Source organism: Panthera tigris, chromosome E3 (genome assembly GCF_018350195.1).
Source record: "Panthera tigris isolate Pti1 chromosome E3, P.tigris_Pti1_mat1.1, whole genome shotgun sequence".
NCBI classification, from domain to species: domain Eukaryota; kingdom Metazoa; phylum Chordata; class Mammalia; order Carnivora; family Felidae; genus Panthera; species Panthera tigris.
Window position 1 is genome coordinate 29,754,184 of NC_056675.1, and position 23,754 is coordinate 29,777,937.

At 48.0% G+C, this 23,754-nt stretch overlaps 1 protein-coding gene across 2 annotated transcripts in view; it reads right to left on the reverse strand.

The window, feature by feature from the left end:
• MRTFB (myocardin related transcription factor B) overlaps positions 1 to 23,336 on the reverse strand; it is a 214,451-nt gene extending 191,115 nt beyond the window's left edge. Inside the window, exons 1-2 of one of the 2 annotated variants that reach the window (XM_042972019.1) lie at positions 23,134 to 23,336; positions 12,891 to 13,027 (exon numbers count right to left, since the gene is read on the reverse strand). The gene's annotated coding sequence lies outside the window, so the exon portion shown is untranslated. Of the gene's footprint in view, positions 1 to 12,890; positions 13,129 to 23,133 lie in introns of those variants that run through there. The other variant, XM_042972021.1, reaches the window with a different exon arrangement.
• Between the last annotated feature and the right edge of the window lie 418 nt (positions 23,337 to 23,754).

Here is a 23,754-nt window from a genome sequence, read left to right on the forward strand (position 1 = left end):
GCTAGTTCAAGAAACTATGGCACAGGCATACACTGGAATATTCTGAAGCTATTAATGAAGTGTTTTCTACACATTAATATGGAAAGATCCCAAAGGTATGTGAACTGGCCAAAAAGCAAGGGGCTGAATAATTTACAAGGTATGCTATATTTTATATACAAAGAAGGAGGTATGTATACTCTGCTGGTATTGGCTTGTGTCTACACAAAGGAAGATCTGTAACGATACAAATAAAAGAGGTTATTTATGGGAAGAGAGGACAGATTAGATCACAAGCGTTGGAAACCAGACTCCTCCAAATAAGCTGTTTTAATTTTTGAACTACACGAATATCTTACCTATACAAAAATTATTTTAAAGCATTACAAGTGTAACCTGGGGCACATGGGTGGCTCAGTCGGTTAAGCATTCAACTCGGTTTTTGGCTCAGGTCATGATCTCATGGTTTTTGAGTTCAAGCCCTGAGCTGATAGCCTCATGCTGTTAGAGCAAAGCCTGCTTGGTATTCTCCGTCTCCCTCTCTCTCTCTGCCTCAACCCGACTCTCTCACACGCACTCTCTCTTAAAAATAAACATTAAAATAAATAAATAAATAAATAAAATAGATTGTATCTACCCGTTTTTTTTTTTTAAGGGTAACTCATAGAAAGAAGAGAAAGAGAACTACTCATTAGCCAGAGTCAAAATCCAACAAGCATTAAAAAAGAGAATTTTCTCTGAAATTAGATATCGACAAGCAATTTTAGTGTGGCCATCACTAAAAGCTATAAAAGACAACGTAATCTTTCTCTCCAACCAGTCTGAAGCCTACAATTATAATAATCCATAAAAAGAGCTATTTAAAGGGGCGAGGAGTTACAAAGGAGAGAAAAGGAAGGGGCAATGAAAAGGATGCCTTCGTCTAATGGTTCTCATAGCATGGCCCTGGCCCATCAGCATCAGCATCACCTAAGAACCTGGGGAGAAGGCCCCGGCCCCGGCCCCGAGTTACTGAACAGGAAAACCCTGGGAGTAGTGGACGAACATAGCAATTCCTATAATGCACACCCAAGTGTGAGAGCCACTGATCTGGTCCAGCGCTCCCCACACATTCATGTGCATCCCTTGGAAGAGGATTTTGTTAAAAGGAAGATCCCAGTTCAGTAGGGTCTAGGATGGGCCCCAGAGTCTGCATTTCAAACAAGCTCCAGGATGCTGCTGGTTTGGAGAAACACACTTAGAATAGGTGAGGTCCACCTGGGGGAGGCGAGAGGCAAGCAGTCTTCATGTGACTGACGGTCCTATGGAACCTACCCTCAACATCAGATGGAAAAAGTCCTTACGCAGGATTTCTGGCTAAGAGAAACCGTGCAGCCTCGCATAAAAAAGCTGTACCTAACATGTAGTAAATATATTTTCAAAAATATTTCTTATTAAGACAATAATAACTATGAACTGTTGAAATCCACTTTAAGGATGTCCCATCCGAAGAAACTGTCAATTATGAGTGTACTTATGACCATTCCAAAATGGAAAAAAACAAAAACAAAACAGAACCATATTCTTATATCTGTTGGGTTACACTGTCTGATTAACTTTACCGCAAATCCATTAACCACACCATCTGCTCTCCATGAAAAATCACCCAGCATGTTTCTTTCTAAAAATCTTATATAAATTTGTTCTGGGGACACCTGGGTGGCTCAGTCGGTTGAGCCTCCAACTTTGGCTCAGGTCACGATCTCATGGTTCATGGGTTCGAGTCCCGCATCGGACTCTGTGCTGACAGCTCAGAGCCTGGAGCCTGCTTGGGAGTCTGTGTCTCCCTCTCTCTCTGCCCCTCCCCCACTCATGCTATGTCTCTGTCTCTCTCTCAAAAATAAACATTTAAAAATTTTTAAGAAAAGTTGTTCTTATATTTATAAGTACTGATTTTTCATTTGCGTTACATGGGGGGGGGGACTTTTTTTTTTTTTTAAATAGGAATCTTCTGAGTAAAGGATTCTAGTTCAGATGGAAGTATCTAGAAATGTGTCCTTTCATTTTGCAAGTCATGCTTGGGGTAAATTTTTTGGCGTTAAACATTAATCAAGGTGCTGAAATTTGTACACATTCCCTATGTCACTGAAGGAAGACACCATCAATTCTGAGACATACTATTATTTCATGTGCCACTAAGAAAAGTTGCCAAATCATGACACGCCAATTTTAAGATACCATTTCATTTTAGAGATGCATCTTAAAAAATAATGAAATAGCTTAATTATAAAGCCCAAAGATATGTGCATAGTAAGTCACTCTTTTTCATCTACAAAGGCATGATTTTTGCCCATTCAACAATGTATCCCTACACCTAAAAAGTGGAAATTTCAATATCTATGCAATTCATATTATTTGTTCCATTTTTGTACATATATTTTTTTTAAGTAGTGATGAAAAAAAGTAGTGAGAAAAAAAAAAAGAGGGATGACCTCTTTTTACCCTGCAACATGATACGGCTTGCTCAAAGTAATAAAAGTTAATTACTCTCCATCTGGAGGATTTTCCCATCTGTAAGTATTCAATTTATCTATCTCTAGTCAATTTAAAATACATTATCATCCTATTCTGACAAGAGCCTTTACTTACATGCTTGTTTCCACCTTTCAAAAGTAACAAGCAATGAACAATATGCATCGTACAGCATCTTCTCCATTCAACAATAAGAAAAATAAATTGGTTTTGCAGATTGAACAAGAGTTGAAGAAATGTACGGTGTTACACTATAGCTATATGTGACTCTGAGTTGAACTTCGTGACTCAGTTGCATTTTCCTCCTGGCAACAAGATGAACAGTTTCCAACGAAAAGACAGTTTCTAACAAATCACACTCGGAGGACTTAGGACCTATGTGATTACAGGACATTCTACACCTTTGAATTTGCACCTCTGAATCCATCTACATCTTCTAAATTCTCTATCATGGATATCAGCGAGAAAAAAGTTATTTAGTAAGTGGTTACACTAATTTATATTTTACTTTAACTCAGACTCTTTAGTTATTCTACACATTGTCACTGTCACTTCCCAAACCCATCCTACCTCACACTGCTCACTGATTCAGGTGTTTAGTGTCAGCATTTCTAACAAGAATCACAATTAAATAAAGCAAGTGTTTAGGCAAAGGGATATAGGTATGAACCTCTCTCCCGTCTGAGATTCTAGAATAATCAATGAGAGCGTTACTAGCCAAGAGCCTGCCCTTCTGATACGTCAGATGTCTCAGAAAAGAATAGGGGAAAAATTTTTTTCCCCACAAAAGTTGTCAGTTAAAATCTGCCCCCTTTCCTGTTATAACTGAGTAGACCATGGACTGCTGCTTAGAGTGGATCTCAGGGTGGGGTTGGTAGTGTCCCTTAAGAGACATGTTTAGATATAGAAGTAACTGGGGGACACCACTGGCATTTAGTATTTGGGGACCAGGATGCTGGACTGACTTCACACGATGCACGCAACAGATAATGAAGATCCATCCTGGCCCGGAAAATCTTTTAAATGTCCAGCCAGATTAATCACTATAAACAGGCATTACTTTAGAACATACTACCGAAAAGTTTTTAATAAGGAATTATGGGGAAACCCCAGTGATTTAGGAGAAGGTACCTAAAATGAGAAAAGTTGAGATAAAATATGTCTGAAATTAGTGGCCATAGCCTGACATCACACACTGCTAACATATAGTTACAAGGTCACAATACTGAGCATATTAACTAATGAGATATCAGCACTGAATCCAAAAATTTCAATCTAATATTTTATTCGTTATCAGTGATAAGTGGCAGGAATCCAGCACCGTGCCTCAAAGCTTGTGACACAAAAGGTGCCATTCAATGTGGACTGAAAACACAGCATCCATGGAGGGCTTATATAATATTATTTGCGTGTTGGCTGAATCTGTAATTTACCTTGACATGTTATCCTTACTGCAACCTAGGCTCTTTCTCCCTTTATTATCATAAACAGGTTATCCCAACACTTAGGTGTCTGTCTACCCCCCACCCCTTCCCCGTCCATGCCAGGGTCCATCTATAGCTTCGCTCTTTCCTTTTCTTGTGTGAAACCGTCCCTGATATTTTTACTGCTGTTCAATCTAAACATCTTCACTGGAAGCAGCTGCAAGCACCCGCTACAAGCTCTCTTCCAGCACAGCAGTGTGTGCGAGATGTAAACGATAACGGCAATGTGTGTCATAGATGGTTCTTTTATTTCTCCCTTACACTTAAATCGGAGCATCACGGTGATGTTCAACTACGTGTGCAGGTAGGTTACACTGTCGATGAGTTTCATGGTAGGGAGGTAAAGCGGGCTTTGCCAAAGTGTGCTGCAAAGGGGAGGGGTCTTGGTTCTAACAAGGCTGAGAGCACCACAGCTTCCAAAGACTGTAATCATGTGCTCAACGACAATCAAACTTCAAAGTTTCCTTTGCTTACAGCAAGCCCTGCACTCCAAAAGTCCACTTCCATTCAGCCTGACAACCCATCCCTGGCACATACTCGCTGCTCTAAGACCTCTTCTGGGGTCGTGCAGGGCCATACAGGAGTTCTTGACCATCTGGGGGTCAGGGACCCTTCTGGGGATATGACCAAAACCAAAGACCCTCTCCCAAGACACTGCTATACCATGCTGCAGCCAGTTCCGGGGGGTGGGGGGCTCCACACACCTACTGCAGCCCAACTCGGACCCCAGGAAGACTTCAAGTCCTAAAACCCTGAGAGTGGGGGTGGAGACAAGGATGGGAGGCAAGGACGGGACGTGGGGGCTGGAATCGGTGTGCCTGGGTGTGAACCCCCCACTCCGGCGCTTCCCGCAGGGTGACTCTGGGCAGGGCGCTTCGCCTCGCTGTGCAGCCCCGGCGCGGAGCAGCGCAAGTTAAGTGCCCGGCATACTGTAAACGCTCAACAAATCGTGCTGCCGCGGCCAGCGGCACCGCGTCCTGGCGTCAACCCCGCCGCCGGAGGGCACCGAGGCGGGCCCCGGGGTCGCACCCGAGCGCGGGGACCGGCTGCGAAGGGGACTGGCCCTGGCGGCTCCGCGGCCCCGGCCCGGCCGCCCCGCCCCGCCTCGCCCGCGCGAGTCCCGGGACGGCGCGGACCGGGCGGCTCCGCTGCGGCCGCCGGGCACCCCGCGGCGGCCGCCCAGGACGCGGACCGCTCGCCGGGCCCGCTCCCCCGCCCGGCCTCGGCCTCCGCCGCTCTCACCCCCTTCTCAGTCCCCAACGGCCGCCACCGCCGGCCGCAGCTCACCTCCAGGGCCGCCGCTGCCGCCGCCGCCGCCGCTGCCGCCACCGCGCGCGATCTCGCGAGACTTCGCTCCCTTTGGCGCTCCCCCGCCCTCCCCGCGGCGCCGCGCCGCAAGCGCGGACCCCGGCCTGGAACCGACACGGCGCGGCTCTCCAGAAGCCGCCCCCTGCCGCGGGGGTCAGGCGTAGCAGTGGTCGCGATCCCCCGCCCCGGCTCCTGCAGCCATTCCCCTAGGTCCGTGACCGCGAAGGGTTAAAAGCCAGGTGCGCGACGGTCGACTCCCCTCACCTGGCCGGCCTGGTGCGCATGCGCATGCCCGGGGCCCTGGACCTGCGAGCTTTTGCAGAGTCTCGACCACGGCGACAGCAGTAATCCTAACCACCGGTCTTGGGGTGCTTACTGTGCCCCGAGTACTTATGCAAGTCCCCATGGGTTCTCACAACAACCCCACGAAGTGGGCATTACCATCCTCCCCACTCCAGAGAGGAAAAAACGACTAAGTAGCGCCAGCTCACACTGCAAGGAGCCTGACACCCAAGCCAAAGCCCCATTTTTCTGCCTCCGTGACAAACCCAGGCGCTGGCCTTGGCCATCCTTTGGCTGAGGGCGCCGAATCTCATCGGCCCGGTCTTTACTTACCTCCCAGGGTTCACCAAGGGGAGAGGGGCGCTCCTAGGTGGCCAGTTGCTACAATCTATGAGCTGCTATCCAGAAAATGCTTCTTCTCATTACACGAACTCCCTAAGGCGTCCCCGTGCCAGACTCAGTATAGGGCCCTGAAAATTATGTGACTATTTATATTCTTATATTCAGTGGTCTCCTTTTTAGACTGGTGGCATTTTGATTGTAGAGAGCCCCCGTGGAGTGGGACACAGGACACAGACCTAGAATGTACATGATGTTAGGGGGCACAGAGAAAGGTGTGTCTCTTTCCTAGGGGTAAACTCTTCACGTATAATTGTTTCTAAAGCAAAGGGGCTAGGATTTATTGAGGACATTTCAAGGGTGCCACCAATATTCTTCTAAGTTAAGTCCTAGGAAAATGGAGACTGGGGAAATGGAGAAACTGGCCTGAGGCTCTGTAGTGAGACAAGATGTAAACCTAATCCGGAGTCCAGAACCCAGTACTGCCTTGAACCAAAGTCCCGTGAGTGAACATAGGCTGGCTTATCTGGGCCAGCAGGCTGCTGGGAAAGCAAGAGCCTTGGAGGTTCTAGAAGCTCCTGCACGTCGCATCAGGGGCCACACGGGCTTACCCAGCCGACCTGACAGTCACATCCACATTGGCAAACATTGGCCTGCCCATTCTCCAAGCCTGTCCACCCACTCTAGCAACAATGTCATTCTTTACAGGCCAGATGTTATGGGTGCCCTTCCGTGTGCGCAAATAACCCAATCCACCTGATGGAGGAAGAAGTGAGAAAGGCAGGGAAATCGCCCCTCCTGGGAAGCTACAAGGTGCCAAGTCCTGCTCCAGGCACTATCCATTCATTAACTCATTTAGTCCTCCCCAAAACCCCATGTGGAAGGTATGGTTGTCCCCACTGTAGATAAAAAAATCAAGGAGCTAAGAGGGGAGTGAAACTGCCCAAGGATATACAGTTAGTAAGTGGGAGGGCTGGGGTTGTACCTTAGGTGGGTCTGTCCCCAGACCCGCAAACTTTGGCCTCCATGACTAACAACGTTCTTCAAGACCCCCAAATGCCTGCGTTCTCACAAAGCTGAAAACCTAGAAATCTCCTGAGCTCAGGGCTCCAGTAGAAGATACTGTGTGAGATAGAATATTCTCATCTAAAATAAGGATATAGGGGCACCTGGGTGGCTTGGGCTGTTAAGCATCCAACTCTTGGTTTCAGCTCAGGCCATGATCTCATGGCTTGTGAGTTTGAGCCCTGCACTGGGCTCTGTGCTGACAGCGCAGAGCCTGCTTGGGATGCTCACTTTCCCTCTCTCTTTCTCTCTCTGCCCCTCCCCTGCTCGTGTTCTCTCTCTCTCTCTCTCTCTCTCTCTCTCTCAAATAAATAAATAACTTTAAGAGTTAAAAAAAAAAAAGGATATAAAGAGGTTGTTGGGAGGACTAGCCAAGTTAATATATATGAAGCACGTAGAAAAGTACCTTGCACAGATTAAGCTCTCAGCAAATTGTAGCTATTATTACCATAGGTGCCATATCTGTGATGTTTTATTCTTTCCCCATTTCCCAATATAAACTCCCAATCGAGTTGGAGGATATGACCTTATTTGCTCAGGCATAGGAAGAAAATTAGTTTCTAGCAACAATAAATGCTCTTTAATGGACAAAATTACCCCCACACTTCTTCTTGATGGTGGAAAGAAACCAGACTTTTCTGAAGCTCTGATGTGCTCTCTCTTCCCTGTTTCCTGGGGGGCTGGGGGCCAGTCTTATAACAGGCTCCCTCATTAGGAAAAGCTACTCAAATATTTTTAAGTTGTTGGCAAAAACAAAAAGAAATCCGACTTCGGCTCAGGTCATGATCTCACAGTCTGTGGGTTCGAGCCCCACATAGGGCTCTGTGCTGACAGCTCATAGCCTGGAGCCTGCTTCGGATTCTGTGTCTCCCTCCCTCTCTCTCTGCCCGTTTCCCACTCACCCTCTGTCTCTCTCTCTCAAAAATAAATAAACATTTTTAAAAAAAAGCCCTGGGGTGATTCTAATGTACACACCTCTGAGGTATAATTTTCAAAAAGCACTATTAAAACGCCTTTGAGGAGCACCTGGGTGGCTCACTCTGTTAAGCGTCTGACTGTTGGTTTCAGCTCAGGTCATGATCTCATGGTTTTATGAGTTCGGGCCCTGCATCCGGCTCCATGCTGGTGGTGAAAGCCTGCTTGGGATACTCTCTTTTCCTCTCTGCCCTTTCCCCACTTGCACTCTCTCTGTCTCTCTCAAAATGGTGGAAATAAATAAATAAAACCTAAAAAAAATAAATTGCCTTTTGAGCCAGGAGAAATTTTATAATGTGATTTATTTAATGCTCATTCATTCAATAAAAATGTATTAAGCACTTAAGTGCCAGTTACTGTGTTAGTAGCTGTCAGCAAGACAGGCACAGCCCATGCCCATGTCACATCGATGGCATAGAGGAAGAGACAGGTTTTAATTAAATAATTCAACCAATAGGTGTTGAAACATTGTGTGATAAATAGAATGAGAAAGAAGAGCAAATGACAAAAAGAAGAGAAGAAAGAAAGAAGAAAGAAAGAGGAAAGAAAGAAAGAGGAAGGAAGGAAGGAAGAAAGAAAGGGAGAGAGGGAGGGAGGGAGGGATGAAAGAAGGAAGAAGGAAAGAAAGAAAAAGAAAGAAAGAGGAAGGGAGGAAGGGAGGGAGGGAAGGAGGAAGGGAGGAAGGAAGGAAGGAGGAAAGAAAGAGAGAAAGAAGAAGAAAGAAAGAAAGAAAGAAAGAAAGAAAGAAAGGGAGAGAGGGAGGGAAGGAGGAAGAAAGGAGGAAAGAGGAAAGAAAGAAAGAAAGAAAGAAAGAAAGAAAGAAAGAAAGAAAGGAAGGAAGAGGAAAGAAAGAAAAAAAGAAAGAGGAAGAAAGGGAGAGAGGGAGGGAGGGAGGAAAGAGGAAAGAAAGTGAGAAAGAAAGAGGAAGAAAGAAAGAAAGAAAGAAAGAAAGAAAGAAAGAAAGAAAGAAAGAAAAAGAGAGAGAGAGAGGGAGGGAAGGAGGAAGGAAGGAGGAAAGAGGAAAGAAAGAAAGAAAGAAAGAAAGAAAGAAAGAAAGAAAGAAAGAAAAAGGAGAAAAGGCAGGATGGATGGAAGGATAGGAAAGAACTGGCTTGAATGGAGTTCTCAAGGATCTATCCGAGTGAATGAGGTAAGGAGAGGGGAAATCATTCTAGAGACAGGGACAGCATGGATCAGCAAAGAGTAGGTAGGTAAGTGTTGGTAGCTGGGAAGGCAGGGGGGACTGGGGATTTAAGAGGCATCCCAGACCTGTACATACTGTGAGCACATGGGGACAATGGAGAGGAGAGAACCCAAGTGGAGGTGGAAGAGTGTGGTGAACTATGACATTGGTCCCCACATACATATCCTGCCCCGTTGGTCAATTCAAACTCTTTATGGAGTCCTATCACCCTGCCCCGACCCCCACCCAGTGCTTGGGCAAGGATGGGCAGACTGTAGTGACACAGCTGTCATATCGCTAGCCAATCTATTATAAGCCCTGGCACCCCAGAGTGGAAGCAGGATGCAAGTCTCCTGCCTCCCTGCAATTAGGACAGGGGATATGACGCAGGCCCGGGAGGCCAGATACATCACGTGAGACAGAATCCGCTCATGAGCTTCGGTTCTGTTCACAAGTGACTGGTGGCCAAAGCAGCCAGGTTTGGGCAGGGCAGCTGCAGGGTTGAACTCCCGATGGAGAAGCTGACGGCAGTGGTGGTTGGGGTGACAGCATTAGCTCCTGGGGCCAGGCCTGCAGTGTGGTTTGGGGCATTTTTCCTAGAAGCTTAGCCTCAATCTCTTTTCTCCCGCCCTTGCTATGATTCTGTGGGATACCTAACTTCCTTTATTACATTCCCCTTTCTGCTTAAACCAGCCAGTGTTCCCACCAGGAACGCTGACCCCTCACAAGCCAAAGCCAAGTGGAGCCAAAGAGACTTGGAAAGAGACACACTAGGGCAGCAGTGAGCAGTGAGAAAGCATCAGGAAGCCAGTTCACTCTCCCTGCTTTCCACTGCCACCCATGGTTCTCCCCACAGCTAGGGTGGATAAGTAGGACTTACAGGGCAGAGGAACAAGGACGCCAAAGATCTTGGGTCCTTGACTACATCACCAAGCTGCTGGACCGACCCCAGACTTACAAGGCCCTGGATGTCCCCTTCCCTGAGCTAAAGCGTGTGGTTAAATCAACCTGAGTTGGCTTCTCTGTTCCCCACAGCCCAAACATTCGCACTGGGGCAAGGAGGAGAGGAGCAGCTTATGGGGAACGGGCATACCTCTTCCCTGGCTGTGTCAGGAGCCATCCCAAGTCCTGAGTGACTTTTAACATCTATCCCTTCCACCCCTGTGCAGTTTCAGTCACACTCAGGCAAGCGCTACCCGATTCCGAACACTTTATTCCAAGAGACACATCCTTCCTTCAACCCTTAACATCCTTTAACTATCTCTTTCATGGGCGCAAAGTGGTTCTGATACTTGCCCAGATCCTACAGCTGGTAAGACAGAGCTGAAGTTCTGGAGGATCCAGATTTTTAACCACTAAGTTTAATGTCATGCACCCATCCACCCTGATTACAACATAGATATATGTGCTTCCTGGCTAAATATATATTTATATTTCTAATATATATTCCTGGCTAATATACTAATATGTATATATATATATATACATATACATACATATATATATGGCTAATATACTAATATGTATATATATACATATACATAAACTTGGGATGTGTGTGTATATATATATATACATATATATATGTATATATACATGGGATATTACTTTAGCTTGGAATGTTATATATAACATCCCAACATATATATGTGTATATATACGTGTATGTGTGTGTGTGTGTGTGTGTGTGTGTGTGTGTGTGTATATATATATAGACTTTAGCCAGGAAATAAAAAAATAAAAAGAACTCAAATCCAGCTCCTCTCTCTGGCCTTGAGCAAGCTTCTGAAGTCTCACTTTGAAATGAAAATGAAGTTAATGATGCCAGCTTCATAGAGTCTGGCAGTCAGCTGTGCCATTCACCCGTGACTTCTGGCTTCCCACCTTCTGGGCTCCTGCAAGATGGGTACTTCCTGGTAGGGTCATGTGACGGTCCCGGCCGAAGAGTGTTTTCAGAGGGATTATATGTCTGCTCTGTTGAGCAGAGCCCCCACCCACCCACCCACCCCACCCCCGCCCCCCGCCAATCCACTGGGGCCATATAATGTGAGCAAAACCCAAAACTTTACAGTTGGAAGCCACTGCGGATTGGGGGTGGATGGTTGTCCTCTCGTGCGCTAGCCTATCATGACTGATGCATACGGTGTGGCCATTGGCTCATTTATTCACCTGCCATGGTCCAAGCCCCAGCTAGACACGAAAGAAAGGTCAGGCCGCGATCCTGAAGATTCTGGCTCAAGATGTCTGGGGTGGAGCCCGGGCCTCTGCAGTTAGGTGGGGCTTCTGGGCGATTCTGATGCACTGGCAAGCCTGAGGTCTTTGCCTTGCTACTGGCTCATCATGTGATGGGAGAGTGGGACAGGGTCCCTACCACCGAGGGCCACACAGACTGCTATCTCACACCTCTGTGCTTTGACTCATGCTGGTCCCTCTGCCTGGCATGCCTTCCCTCCATGCCTACCACCATGCCTCCAAACACCAGCCAAGTCTTCAGACACGCAGTTTGATGACACCCTCCTAGTGGCTGTGGCCATTCCCCACAGCGTGGGCCTACAAACAGCCTGGCATGTGCCTCCTCCCTTAGATTGCAGCCTTGTGGAGGGTGGGGCCTTGGCTTCCTTTCTCTGGGCCATCTGTCTCGCACTGTGGAGGTGGGGAGGGACCTGTGCTAAAACATCGGCCATAGCCACCTTATTACAGGGCTCACCAAAACCAAAGCCCTACAGCTGACAAGAGAGACCCTCCCAAAAAGACTACTAGCAAAGTATTTTCGAAAGCACGTTCGGGATTCTAATCCAGCCCCTGCCGCTTTGTAGCTTTGTGACCACAAGCACGATAGTGAATCCCTTCTGAGCCTCAAGTCTCTTAGACGTCAAATGGGACGAATCACAGTACCTGCCTCACACAGCTGTTGTGAGAAATCAGTGAACTACAAGAACCGAATTAAATTCCAGCCACCTTCATCACTGTTACCATTATTGTCACTGTCTCCTTCTTCTTATTACCTCCTACTGCTACTGAGCATGCCCCCATAGCTGTCATTATTAATATAATTACTCACCACATTTTCCCTCCCTTCCCGCCAACCCCGAGTGCCTGTGCTAAGCATTCTTCCAAGAATGGAGAGTATTCTTGGAATTCTCGAAATGAGTTCTTCATTGTCTTCATTGATGGTTCAGTGCCCACAACGGTTTAGCATCCCTAGGTCCCCCCGGGGAAGTTGGCCAACCTCAGGAAGTTGGTGGCCGTCAATACCTTTCCATCCAGGCTACGTGGATACAGCTAAGAAAATACAGGCTCTCCTGAGACTCCCTCCCTCACGGACTTGCCTTCCTCCGGCTCTGGGACACTCTGGGTTCATTCCTGGTTGGCCCAGCCACTGTGAAGCTGACCCCCACCCCTTGCTATGGGAGTGGCAGGATCCCAGTCAAATAGGCCTGTGGACTTCTGGAATCACTGATAACACTAAAACCAATCATAACAATAAGAGCACCTGAAACGGGCTTACTTCTTTCTTCCCAGGGAGAGCTAAAAGAGGCAGGCTTTTGAGTTTCCGATCATAAATGCTCCTTATGCCATGAGAGTAAACAACTCCTGCCTTCCTTCCTTATCTTTCATACATCCGGAGCATAGTGGGCAGAAGTTGGGTTTTGAAGAAAACATTCCTGAGGTTTCATGCTGAACAACTGTCCGAGCTGGTATGAAAAGGAAGGGAGAAACAAAATCCCCCCACACCCGAAGTGTTACAAGAGCAGGGAACTGACCGAATAAAAACCAAACCTCCGACGACAAAATCAGGGAAGATGTCAACTAGGTTTTTCCGACTGAAGAGTTTCTGTGGACCCGGCCGGCCACGCAAGGTTTCTGCTAGGATCCCCTTTCAGGCGAAAGGCGACAAGTTCTGTGAAGAGGGAAAGAAAGACGGGAAGTCAGAGGAAAAGAGAGCAGCTCACATGTTGGGAGCAGGAAGGGCCGAGATCAAGGAGGAGATAAGAAGGCAGCCACAAGAGGCAAGATGCTTGCAGCCAGGGCAGCGGTCAAGGTAAGAGGACCACTAGGTGAGATTTTTCTCTAGAGGGCTAGAGCGGAAAACAGGAAAACTTCCTTCCTCCTCGCCAGCTCCCCAAGACTTTGTTGACAGATAGCTGCTCAAACAAATTTGTATTCTCATTTCAACTGACTCATTTGGCTGGAACAATAAGCTTACATTCCAGAGCCTGGGCTGACCTCATGCACCCCACTGCCCGTAAAATATTAACTATATAATTAGTGCTTTTTGCACTAAGAAGGACCATGAAATCTGCTGGTTTTCTCTTCCGTCTCGCTTCCGACAGCAGCTTTCGGCATTCAGGGCTGTGTTCTCATGTCAGTCGTTCCCAGGGGAGAAAGGAGGGAGGAAGGGATGGGACGGAAGCATGTTTTACCATTTATCCAGATTGAAGGATCAGCCCTCGAACGAAAAAAAAAAAAAAGTTGCAAATAAAGAAAAACACAAAGATGGAGGGAGGCTGTGGTGATGAGTTGAAATCAGTAGTCTGGTTATAAACTGAAGTTTTAAAATAAATAGACAGATAAAGATATAAATACAGAGGTGTGTGTTTGCACGGACTGATACACATATTTCTAGGCTCTGAACACTGAGAGGTCCTAGAAGCAAGGATGATTCAGTAGCAATGAGCACCCTTAACACTCGTATCTTAGTTTCTAAGCACCATACTCCAATCAAAGGAACCAGGGCTCTGGGCAGAAGCGGTTGCTTCCAGAGCCGGGGCAAGGAAAATACAAGACGAGCCAGGAACACCATGCAGTGCCAGAAAGCAATTTAAGCAACAAAAACAACAAAAGCCAATAGTATTGGATTATAAGCCTTGAAGGGAAATAAATACCCTTGAGTTCATATTGATGGAAAGAAGGAAATATGGAAGGGAGGAAGGCAGGATGGGAGGGGGTCTCCTTAAAGAAGAATGACAATAAATGGAGAGTGAAGGAAGGAAATAAATAAAAAATCACCATGAGAAAAGCACAGGAAATAATTGCTACAGTAAGATCCACCCACGGGATGCTAAAATTTAAGTGGGCCAAAGTTTGAGGAGAAACAGGGTAATCTTGAAGTATCCCTTCCAAGATGTTTATTAATTATAACAGGAACGCTAGTAACCTCACGGCGAAGAAATCCTACAAACACCACATTAATCAAGCGATTGAGGTTAACGTCACTAGTACTAAGTTATGTTTTTATGTACCCCTGATACAGTTTGACAAAAAAGGCACTCCACCTCTGTGGCATCCTCACCCAGAACTTGTAACCCCTGTCATATACGGAAGAAAACATCAGATGCACCCAAACTGAGGGACATCCTACAAAATACTTGGCATGCATTTTCTTTAAAGTGTTAAAGTCATGAAACTAACATAACACTGCATGTTAACTATACACACAAAACAAAACAAAGCAAAACAAAATAAAACAAAATAAAAAGTGTCAAAGTCATAAGAGATGAGGAAAGCCTAAGGAATTGTCACAGACTGGAGGGGACTAAAGAGACATGACTGCGGTGGGGGACCCTGGACAGGAATAGGACCTCAGAGGAAAAAACTAGTGAAATCTGAACAAAGTCTATAGGTTAATTAATAATATTGTACCCATGTTAATTTCTTAGTTTCGATAATAATGCTACAGTTTAAAAGATACTAACATTCGGAGGTGCTGGGTGAAGGGTATAGGGGAATACTCTGCTGTTCTTGAAAATTTCCGTAAGTCTAAAATTGTTTGAAAGTAAAAAGTTTTGGGGGCTTCTGGGTAGCTCAGTCAGTGAAGTGTCTGACTCCTGATTTCGGCTCAGGTCATGATCTCACAGTTTGTGAGATCAAGCCTCACATCAGGCTCTGTGCTGACGATGTGGAGCCTGTTTGGGATTCTCCCTTTCCCTCTCTTTCTGCCCTTCCCCGCACTCCCTCTCTCAAAATAAATAAACACTAAAAAAAAAGAGAAAGAAAGAAAGCAAGCAAGAAAGAAGACCCTTAAGAGCTATCTGTTTCAAAAATAAAAAAAAGGGGGGGGAGGGGGTGCCTGGGTGGCTCAGTGGGTTGGGCATCCAACTTCAGCTCAGGTCATGATCTCACGGGTTGTGGGTTCAATCCCCACATTGGGCTCTGTGCCAACAGCTTGGAGCCTGGAGCCTGCTTCGGATTCTGTGTCTCCCTCTCTCTCTCTCTGTCCCTGTGCCACTTATGATCTGTCTCTCAAAAATAAATAAACGTTTAAAAAAATAAAAAAAAAAGAGCTATCTGTTTCTTGGGGGAGGGATTTGAGGGGGAGTTTCATTTGACAACAAGACAAGATTCCCAACCTCAGAGAGCTTTCTCCCTAGGGGAGGAGAGCAGACTGCAGACAAGTACCAAAAAAAAAAAAAAAAAAGAAAGAAAGAAAGTACAGCAAGCTGTGCCAAATGCTGTGAGGGAAGTCAGTCAGGGGGGTCTGGGAAAAGCATTTCTAAGGTAATGACTCCATGACTGAGACCTAAGAAATAAGGAGCTGAACCTACCAAGAACAGGAGAAGAAGAGCCCCAAGCAGAGAGAACAAGACGAGCAAAGCCTGGAACCAGGAAAGATCTTAGCATGTTAGAAGAGATGGGGCACAGATCACCAAGAATACTAGGTCATCCTTTGACTTCAAAGGAAATCCTAAATCCACAGTAGACACGACCACCTCTACCAGCCATCCTGTGTCACAGGGTCCTCCCCCAAATCCTACCCTACTGGGTAGGGATGAATGAAACCAACACCATTACCTACAAACCCTCTCTAAACGGCAATAACGAATGGAGTGTAATCATGGGCTGCGGTCTCAATGTTTGTGCCCCCTCTCCCCCCCCAATTCATACACTGAAACCTAACCCCCAAGGTGAAGGTGTTAGGAGGTGGGGTCTTTGGGAGGCGGTTAGGTCATGACAGTGGCGCCCCCAGGAGTGGAATCTGTGCCCTTCTAAAAGGACTCCGACGGGCTCCCTCGCCCCTTCCGCCAGGTGAGGACACAGAGAGAAGATGGCCGACTCTGAACCCGGAAGTGGTTCCCTCCGGACACCGGATCTGCCGGCGGCGCCTTGACCTTGGGCTTCCCCGCCTCCAGAACTGGGAGAAATCAATGTGGGTTGTTTGGGAGCCACCAAGTTTATGGTATTTCCGTGAACAGCCTGGAGGGACCCAGACACCTCACCAGGGTTTTAAGGTCAAGTGAGGGCGCGTGGCTTAAGTCACAGCGGCGGGGAAATCAATCTCTGTGCTGTTCTTCTCCCCTGGCAAAACCCGCCGTGAGAGGAAGAGCCCAAAGGGGAGGACTGTTTCTCAGCAGAGCACACTCCTGAGAGGAGAGGCCCCTGCACGCCACGTCCAAAGCGGTTTGCAATTCGAGAGTTGAGAAGTAACGAACTGTCCAGAGAGGGAAAACTAGTGGAGAAGAGTATTTGGGAGGGAAAGTAAAAGCAAGGACGGAGGGGACGATGTGCAAGGGGACTCCGAAGATTCCTGACGACCGCTTGTAAGTTGTCTGTATTGGAAGTCCCTTCCAGAACCCCGGCCCCTGGCCAGGCTCTACCGCACGCTCGGGACTGGTGTGCCTCTGCATCTGTGCGCGTGTCCGTGAGTGTGCACGTGTGTCTGTCTGTCTGTCTGTGCCCGTGTCTGTGTGTGTCCGTGAAGGAATGTTTGTGTCGGTCTGAGTCTGTGCGGATCGCGGTGCCTGTCCAGGCTTGGGCATGTCTTTGTTTTTATGTGCTTCTGTTTCTAAGTCTGTGTGTGTCCGCGTCTCTGTGTGTCCGTGCCTGGGTGTGTTGTGTGTGTTGGAAAAGGCAGCAAGGGGCTGAATGGCTGCCAGAGGGAAGACAGATGAATCGCCTTGAGAGGCAGAGGGAGAAGCTGGCGGAGCCAGGAGGAAGTCGGGGCCCAGGTGACAGCGAGAAAGGCCCCAGGAGTTCAGTGACATCCTGGCAAGGACCTTGGAATTTCCCCGGGGTTTGGAATGCAGTGGGAGTGGGAAGTCAGTGGATAATTATCTAAAGACCTCAAAGGGCAGGAGGACCAGCCCCCAAATTGGGCCCCGGCTCCCAGCATCGTATCCTCATTTTGCAGCAGAGAAAACGGAGCCTCTTGGCCAAGACTTTAATCGCTGGGCTTCCAGAGGCCCTGAAAACACCGAATCATCCCACACTGAGAAAATCATCCCTTTCTATCACTTTCAATCTCTCTGCTGAGAAAGCCTGTGGTTGGCACTGCTCTCTCTTTAACACCTCTTTTGTTTACCTTTTTCGAAAGAAAATCTTTTTTCTTTAGTATCAATCAAGAGCACCCCAGCCTAAGGCACAATGGTTGGAACACAGTCTCTCATGCATAAACAGAAATACAGCTCGAGGGGCGCCCGGGTGGCTCAGCCAGCGGGGTGTCCGACTCTTGATTTCTGCTCAGGTCACGATCTCACGGTTCATGGATTCTAGCCCGGAATCGGGTTCTGGGCTGACAGTGTGGAGCCTGCTTGAGATTCTCTCTCTCTCTCTCTCTCTCTCTCTCTCTCTCTCTCTCTCTCTTTCTCTCTCTGCCCCTCCCACGTGCTTGCTCTCCCTCTCAAAATAAATAAACTTAAAAAAAATTGAGATTTTTGTGATATCATAGGTACATTCAGGAGAGCTTTTGTTTGTTTTCTTGCTTTGAATTTTTATTTTGAAAAGAAAATCCAAACCCACGGAAAACTTACAAGAAGTGTACAATAAACTCTCATACTCTTCAGCTAGAGTTACCAACTGTTTACATTTTGGCACATTTGCTTTCTTTCTGTGTGTGTAGGTACACATATATACACACATGTGTAATATGCACACATACACATGAAGACACATGTGTGTATACACACACACACACATGCACATACACATGCGTTAAAATTTTTTTTAATGTTTATTTATTTTTGAGAAAGAGAGACAGAGTGGGAGCAGGGGAGGGGCAGAGACAGAGGCAGACACAGAATCCAAAGCAGCCTCAGGCTCTGAGCTGTCAGCACAGAGCCCCACGCGAACCCACAAACCGTGAGATCACGACCTGAGCCAAAGTCAGACGCTTAACCGAATGAGCCGCCCATGCACCTTACACATACACACACTTTTAAAAAATAAAACAGGAAAGATCTACAATGGAATCAGCCCTATTCTCTTCATTTTCCGGGGCAATGGTTCTCAAACGTCTCTGCACATTTGGGGAGACTTTTACAAAATGCCACCCCCACAGGTGCTGATAGAATTCAGGTGGAGTGAGGTTTAGGCTTCAGAATGTTAGTAGCTCCTAGGAGGATTCAAAAGTGCAGCCAACACTGAGAACCACTGTCCCATCTTTTTCTTAAAGGTAAGCCATTACACTCACCTCTCAATCTTGAAAACGCTTTTTTTCTCAGAAGAAAAATAGTGGGAATAAATTGCCACTATCATCACCCCTTATCCCTAAATACTTCATGTATCTCCTAAGAGCAAGAAAGGATGTTTGCTTACATAACCAGAGCATAATCACTAACCTCGAGAAATTTCATAGGGACACCAAGCCAGCATCTAATATTAAATCCATATTCAGAAGTTTGCGAACTGTCCCAATAAAGTCATTCCAGTAATTGTAGCTTTTGTGATCCAGGATCCAGTCCGGAATCATGTTGCATTTACATGTCTTTTCTCTTTCCTCTTATTTAATCTAAGGCAGGTCCTCAGTCTTTCTTAGCCTTCCGTGACATTGCCCAAACTCCCTTTTTAACCTTGGGAAACTCAGAGACTAGAGCTAATGGCACCATCCAGCTGGAATGCAGTCGACTTTTGTCTTCTGCGTATTTATCTTTCTGGTCAACTGTTTACGGCAAGTGACACTCATTTCTTATTTATGGTTGTGAGTGTGTGTGTGTGTGCATGTGTGCGTGTGTGTTTAATTTAGAGAGTGAGTGAGTGTAAAGGGAAATATAGTTAAGGAAATAACAGAACAGGCATGTCGATCTAGCCCAGGTCTTCCCGAGCTCAGCACTATTGCCATTCGGGGCCCGATAATTCTGGCTTTTGGGGGCTGTCCTGCGCAACGTAGGATGCTTAGTGGCATCCCAGGGCTCTGCCCATTGGATGCCAGTAGCGCCCTCTGTTCCCCCTCTGGTCGCGACAACCCAAAATGTCTCCAGACAAGTGGCCAAGCGTCCCCTATCCACAGGGAGGCAAACTCGCTTGGTTGAGAGCCACTGATGCAGCCCCAGGCATGAGAGAGGAGGGTGAGCGGCTGAAGTTTGGGAACCTGTAGTGGGGCGCTTGCCTCTGTCCATTCAGGGTAAGTGACGCTTACCTCCTGCTTGGGCCTCGTCTGGCGCTCCGGGAGCCACGGCAAGGCAAAGGGAGGTGGGGGTGGTCTAACAGGCAGAAAAAAGTAAACCGAGAAGAAGGAGCTAGGAAAATCATACTGTCACCTGGAATTAAGTCTCCTTAAGCTTTGTGACCCCTCACAGAAGTTCTTCTGCCCCGATAATTCCTTTTAAGACACGAATTGGATCATTTCAGTTCCCTGATTAAAAGCCTCCAGTAACTTCCTATCACATGCTGAGTAAGAGCCAAGGACCAAGTGGACCCCGCAGGGTGATCTCGCGCCTCTCTTTCCCTTGGGGTCCACTCGACCTGCTCCCCATCACTGTCTTCTGCAGCCGCTCTGGACCCCTCTCTCTCCAAAGTCTCACCATGTTCATTTCTGAACGAAACTCTTTGCATTGCTGTGTCCCCTGTGTGGCATGCGGTGTCCTCAGATCTTTGTAGGGCTGGCCTCCTGTCATCAGGTCTCAGTTCAGCTGTCACCTCCCCCTAGCGTGCCATACACAGGAGCCCTCTCTCCCAGGGTCCTCTTTGCACTTTCTGTGGCAGGCACTGTGGGCCAGCTGACCTGACTTTCAATATCAGCTCCCTTCTCCTTCACGGCCATCCAGGCAGAGGTGCCCATTGGACCCCCATCTGGCCAATGACAGGTCCTGGCATCACCCCTCTCCCTCTTCCACCATCTGCTGGATCACAGGGCCGACGGCTGGAGCTGTGCAGCCATTCTGTGACCAGGAGGAAAAGACAATGCGAATATCAGATTCCTGAGCCAGAGGACCAGCACCAGCATCCTCACTGTCTGTTCCATGGAGGGAAATAAATCCCAAGGGTTTACACCACCAGGATTGGGCTATCGGATACTTGCGGCCAAAACCACCCCTGACTGAAATTACTCTGTTAATTTAGGTGTTTGCTTTTTGTCCCTAACGTCCGCTTGAAGTGCTGTGAGACAGGGATTCATGTCTGTCTTATTCACGATTACATTTTCAGGGCCTGGGCACGGCGCCTGACTCAGGATAGAGCCCCATCACTATTAACCGGTGTGCTCCCCAGTTCTCTCACACATCAAATAGGGACAGTCACAGCACCCTAACAGATTGTAAGGACAAGACGAGTCAGTGCAAGCGTAGTGTTTACAGCAGTGTCTGGCACATAGTCATGGCTCAGAGTTGACTTAATGACCTCATTAACGTGTGGAAGAAAGGATTCCTTCTCTCTGTGATTTTGCAGCAGTGGCCCTTGGCTTTCCCCCCTTCTCTTCAAATCAAAGCTGTGTTTACTTGGTGCTGACAAGTCAGGCTATCGATTAAGAAACGTGACCACTGTGGTTGGAAGAAATTCACGCCTTTTACAGCGAGCTGTTGGATTAGCACCTTGAGGGAGTGGAGAGAAAGACAGACACCGAGACACAAAAGGGTAGAGCGAATAAAGCCTGGTATATTCCAAAGTTCAGGCCAACGAACGCTGGAGACGAAACCTAATATGGGATTGTCCTGTTGCACGCCGTGGGAGAACAGAACTGTGTGTTATAACTCACGCTTGGCTAAAGCCACTTAGAGGTAAGTTGGAGGTTATAGGGACAGAGAGTCACCACGTGTTGGGAGGCGTCGGGGGAAAGGGGTTCATTCATTCATTCACTCAACACAATATTTATTGAACAGCTGCGATGTGTCGTGCAAAGAGGGATCCGGCAGGGGAAACAGCGAGCGCCCGCCTTGTCTGAAACGATCGGGTGGTTCTAAGGGACCCCACAATCATTTTTCCCTAGTTGCCTTGCAACCAAGGAGATGCCACTCCACATCTCAGATCCCACGTGACATAGCTCGTGACTAATATTACCGCTACTAACTATCATTTTCCAGTATTTCCTCTGTACTAGGTGCTACGTTGACACCCCTTTACCATGGTGGAGACCATTTGCTAGGCATCTCTCCAGCATTCGTTTCCTTTTTCTTTACAAACAGAACAAAAACAAAAACAAACCTCCCTTTTATTCAGGGTCACACCAAAGAGCCCGTATCCCCAAATAAAACTGGCACCAATCTTTATGATTAGCACCCAACCACACATCCCAATGAGCACAGTGAGGTAGGGATTAATATCATCCCCATCTCACAGGTGAGCAAACCAAGGGTCAGAGAGTTTAAATGATTTGCCAAAGGCCATAGGGCTTCTAGCTGGTGGTAGCTTGGTTCCAGAACCCACGCTTTTTATTCTTTCGGTGTATTCTCAGGCACACAGAAAGCACATGTACACCTCTCCCATTTAACCCTCCCAGGAGCCTCGGCAGGGAGTGTAATGGGTAAGATCTTCAAATATCTGGGGACATATGTTCCCTAATCAGCCAGCTGGCTTCCTTCCTTGAACCACCTTCCTCCCCACTCCTAAAGCTAATCCCTTCCAGGCCAGTGGAGTGAAGAGCCTAGAAGAAGAGGGAGAGAGGGAGAGAGAGAGAGAGAGAGAGAGAGAGAGGTGGGGAAGCAGTCAGCTGGGTCTGGATGCCCATCTAGGCAGGACTCCTAGGAGAAGATTGTTAGGGTGTGGGAAAAGCCAAAGGCAGAGACGATTTTGCATCATTTCCCATATGGGATTCTACGAAGAGACATTCAAATAAAATCAGTACACAACGCGGTTAGGCAGAGGGAGGGCTTGAATTTCGCATCCGGAAGGTTCCATGTGCCCTGTGGATGGATAGAGAAAACAGCTGATGGTGTTGATGGGTGGCATTAATGGGAGTTGCTCTGGGAACGGTGAAGTGGCCACAGGGTGACCAGAGACGACCATGGGCAAAGTGGGTGTGGCAGCCAGACCACAGGGGGAAACTGGGCACCGGAAAGAGCTGAGGTAGGGCTGGTCAGCTGGGAGGCACCCTGAGTGGACCGAGTGAACCGCCAGCTGTCTAGCCGTCCGCCAGTTGTAGACCCAGCAAGTGCGACCTGCTGGGACACGAGCAGGACAACAGGAGTAACAGAGGCCACCTCCCAGGATTATGAGGGTACAGCAGGAGCTGTGAGGGCGTGTGACAGAGGTCAGACGCTAGACACGGGACTTCGGACCTCACCCTTTCTTCCATCCTGCCGTCTCGCCACAGCCGCTGCCGTGAGCGATGCCTAGAGCCGTGGGGACCTGGGTGGTGACTCAGGGACAGGAAAGAGACAAACAGGCCTCATTTTAATGCTTGTCCACAACCTGGACCTGGTTTTTTAAGGTGAGCCTCGCCTAACCAGCAGTCGGTGTTTATTGATACGTAGTAAGTCAATGACCAAATGAATAAGTGATGAAGGCCTTTCCCAGGGACTTTGGGAGTCATGGAAACCTTTCCGGCAATACCCTCCTGTGAGAGGATGAAGACGTGTGTATTACAGGAGGGAGGAAACAGTTGCCTGCAGATTTCTTTTTTTAGCCCAGCACCGAGGGGATTCTAAGAGGGGACAGCCAGAGTTGGAGCACAGACGAAGGGCCACCAACTGGTGTCATGTGAGGCTCTGGCCTGCTTTTGGCAGGATCACCAAAACAGCAGAAGGGAGTCACTCTTCAGGCTCCGTTCAGATGTCACCTCCTCCCGGAAGCCTTCCCGGATAGCCGCCCGCCTACTAGGTTGACATGCCTACTCTGTGCTTCTCTCTACGGACCCCTTACCTAGAACAGTCTGCTCATCGCGGTTCTCCCTTGAAGGTGAGTGCTGAGAGCCAAGGTGGTGTCCCATTTGAGTTTCCCGTGGCCCGAACACTGGGTCTGGCCCCCGGTGGGCATGCGAGAAATAAGAGGAGCGGTTCACTGAGCGCTCCCCAAGTCCCAGGCTCTGCGCCAAGCGCTTTAGCTACCAGTGCCTTCCACCGGCTCAGTAAGCTCGGGAGCCGGGGTGGCCTGATGATGCCACGGTACAGGTAAGAAAGCTGACGCCAAGAGCCGCTAAGAAGCTTTCTCTCTCTCTCTCTCTCTCTCTTTTTTAATTTCTGCATCCTTCTCTTCCAGAGCGCCTGGCCTAAATTCTTGAGGTTTGGGAACAGCACGGAAGCTCAGGGCGACGGGGCGGTCCGCCTGGGTGGTGGCTGGCCGGGTGGGTGGGGACGAAGACGGAACAATGGAGAGCCGGCACATGGTAGCAATTGGCCTCTGTGCCTAGACCACCCGAGGAGCCGGGCCCCTGGCCTCGGAGCAGGGAGCATGAAGGGCGCCCGCTGTCGGTGCCGTCTGCGAACGGATTTGGAACCGACGGGCGCAAGGCAGCCGGTGGCGGTAGGCGCCTGGAAGCTTCTG